We start from the raw sequence: 3,832 nt of genomic DNA on the forward strand, positions 1-3,832 counted from the left end.
ATTTTTACAATTTGTAATTTTATCTCGGACAAAGACATTGGAAATGTAAATATTATGTTTTTGATTATTGGTGGTTGAAAGATACATGTATCATAATTATTTCTATTACATAAAAATTCCACTATGGGTTCTGCATTAAAATTCATTTTTTTTTTATATTTGCTTTCACTGTTTAAAATACAAAAAAAAAAAAAAAAAAGATTTCTTATGAAATGCATATGATCGTATTAGATTAAAGAATAAATAATATTCCACACTTAGGATGTTTCTTATATGAATGTCCATAAACAAAAAGAGTCGAATGCTTTTCATGGGATTAAATATGGAGATAACGAACAGTATTCGAGCTCAAAAAGTCCAGTCAAACAATACAAGTCAGGAGCAGTGCAAACACAGACCTCTAAAACGTCAGAGGTGGGGTCAGTTGCCCATTTCGACCGGTCACACCCGCCGTGTACGCCTTTTCCTAACTCTACCCTAACATGATCGGGCAAAAGGAAAAATCCGTTGACAATTTAGTGTAAAAATAAGGGCCTAAAAATAAGTATGAAAATGTCAGTCAATGTTCGACTTAATGATAGATTGTAGATGCTGACACGGTCATTAAATTTGTATCGACCACAGAATTTGCGAAACGTTGACTTAAAACAAGACTGTTCATATTCTTGTTTCATCAACTTATTTGTCAAAAGCTTGCTTTGTTTTAGAAATTGTTCGTACGTAGAGCATATTTTGCGTATTGAATCAACTGAAAGATATAAACTCCATATGCAGGTAATAATGATATATTGCTAGAAAAATAAGGAAAGTTGATGATAGAAAAGTTGACGTCGTCCAATTTATCATAAAGTTTTTTTGTTAGGTTACCATTAACGTTTTTTTAGAACCCAGATGTGTCAGACTTTGAGGTATCTTTTATTTCCAGTTCAAAGGGATATATCAATCAACGTTGGAATGAAAATGAATATTAATGAAAATGAATATTAATGATAGATAAAACGTCGTCTATACGTATATCTAAATGTTGAATTGAAGGCCACAACGCGCAATTTGATTGGGTACGTGAAAAAATGTAAGCAAATCTATGGTTAATCAAGAGGGAAAACCTGAATAAACCTCTCGGATTTTCTTTCTGAGATGAAGTCACTCTGAGGTACACCTTAGGAAAGAGAGTCTGGGCCAATCGGTAAACATCAAAATTCCTAATTCCTTTCATTCATTCGTCGATTCGATATATCCGAATGAACTTGAAATAAAAGACACCACAGAGTTTGCCACATCCGTTTCATATTTGGATGTTTTACTGACTATATAGACAATAAAAGCCAACTAACAACTAAATTGTATGACAAACGAGAGGACTTCAACTTTTCCACTGTCAATGTTGTAATATCCTACTTCATGTATCACCGGCATAGGGTTTTTACATCTCTCAGCTTATTCGATACTCGAGAGCATGATCCGAGTACGATCAATTTTTAAACCAAGGCAGGCTACTTCTTGTTGATATTAAAAGGAATTTCGACAACCTTGTTTAAAGTCGGAATTTTATAAATTCTATGGTTGTTATAGTGACTTTCTTTCTTTTTTTTTTCCTAGAAAATATTACCTATCATTAAGCCTTATTTTGGCAGACTTGCTGCATACAAATTGCTAGGCCTTTGTTTTTGTACTGAACAGCTGAATTTGACTACGGAATGATCTGTCTTCCTGATCAATACATAGTACTCATGGTGGGTGTGACCGGTCATCAGAGAATGCTTACTCCTCCTAGGCACCTAGCTGATCCCAACTCTTGAATTTCCAGGGGTCCGTGTTTTATGCCCTCTTCACAGATTTGTATTCTTTATAGATTTTTGGAGATTGATCACTGCTCGTTATCTTTACCTTTTTATATTCTCAAGAGTTACATGTATGTTAAGGTTTCAAAGACAGCCTCAAAACAAGTGACATTAGTAATCTAGTATACTCTATCAAGATGTGGCCATTATTTAGTAACACACAAAATATGTTTTCAACTTGATGTTTTTTCACAAAGTTCATTCTGGTTAAATGGACTTTTTTAACCAAGATACTAGATCAGTATGATCTACTGGACGAGACAAAGGGAAACTTTAAGACAAAATTATGTAAATATTGTCCGCCATCATTTCTCCACTGGTAGTTTCAGAGTCACCTCTACCTTCAATCCCTACATCTAGGTACTGGTAATTATCACTTTTGATTTTGTTAATTAAAGAAGATGGGCGAACAAGGCAAGCAAAGTGCCTATAGTGTGACAAACATGGAAGTGGAAAATTAAACCTCAATCATAACAAAATTTTCTTTGATATTTCATCTACATGTAACATTAAAGTATACTTTATGTAAAGTCTCCACAATTTGCAAAAATATCACAAAGATTGAAATTATTTTCATATGAAATAGCATACATACACTAAAGAGGGCAAAAAGGATCATTCTCTCATATTTTAACACAATTTTTTGGTATGAGTGGGTCTTTGCTCCATTTTTTTGAAAGTTTATCCTCAAAGTTTGCGTAGAAATATATACATTTTTTTAGTTAACAAAAACATGGAGCAGAGATCCTATGCCTGAAAAAATCACTTTTATGACACAACATTCGCATCCTTCCGAGAAATAAAGAAGTCCATTTTGTCAAGGGGCATATAACAAACATGGTTCAAATGCCACTACTCATCAGGAGCTGTGTAGTGTAGTGGTTAGCGTGTTAGTCTCAAAAGAAAATGATATTTAGGATTTTTATTGCTAGGGTTCGAGCCCTATGAATACCACAGTAATTTTCAACAACAGAATATTTTTTTCTGAGAAAATTTTCCTCAGAAAAGTTTTATCATAATTTCATACATTTCAATAATGAGAACTTTACTCTAAAAACTAAATTCACAAATTGAATAAGATTTTTATAACATAACTAAAGCTATAGGCATTCTGTATGCTTTGTTCACCGAACTCCTATATATCTTCATTGGTTATGTCTGCCCAGCCACATATAATCAAAAGTGATGATTTATTAAATTATCAATATAAACTTGTACAATTAAATCATCAAGTCACATGTAATTTTCAAAATATCAATTTTTGTTAAGCATATGTTATGATAGGTAAACTATATGTATATAAATCCAAAATACCAAATACCACAATCTAACTTAGATTGATAAATGAATTGTGTGGTCATAAAATTTGTATTATTTTCATATAAAATGTAATGTGTAATGTAATTCATTATTATAGTAAAGTAATTGCAATTTACTTTTCTGAATTAGAGTAATGGTAATTGTAATTGAAATGGAAAAAATTCCAAATTACCGCTATTATTTAATGCATTACATTCAAACAGAAACATTGTGTTTCTGTATATTTTGAAAATACCTGCATCAAATTTTGATCCAAAATGTACTAGACTAGCCAAACAAACACCAAGAAGAATTTTTCTGTCATTTTGCCTTTATTATCAATAAGCACACAGATTTGTACAACAGGTTGAATGGACTGATGAATTCTTATTGTAATGATTTGAATAGTATGAAACGTGAACATTAAATGTAATACATTGTATAAATGTTAAGAATGTGTGATCAGTACAGATAAAGACAAAATCATTCCATTCCTTCCACTATATTAAAACGGAAATGTTATTCTCATTTCCTACCTGAAGCCCTGGCATAACAAATTCTTTATCATTAACCACCTATTTCTCTAATGCATTTCATTATTCACTGAGCTGCCCTTTCACAAATAGGGAGTACCGGGGGTATCACATTTGACATACTAAGCTTTTACAGTTCTTGGAAGTTGACTCTTTCCC

The sequence above is a fragment of the Saccostrea echinata genome, unplaced genomic scaffold, assembly GCF_033153115.1.
Source record: "Saccostrea echinata isolate AGI-Se365-2 ecotype Australia unplaced genomic scaffold, CSIRO_AGI_Sech_v1 ptg000039l, whole genome shotgun sequence".
Classification (NCBI taxonomy): Eukaryota; Metazoa; Mollusca; class Bivalvia; order Ostreida; family Ostreidae; genus Saccostrea; species Saccostrea echinata.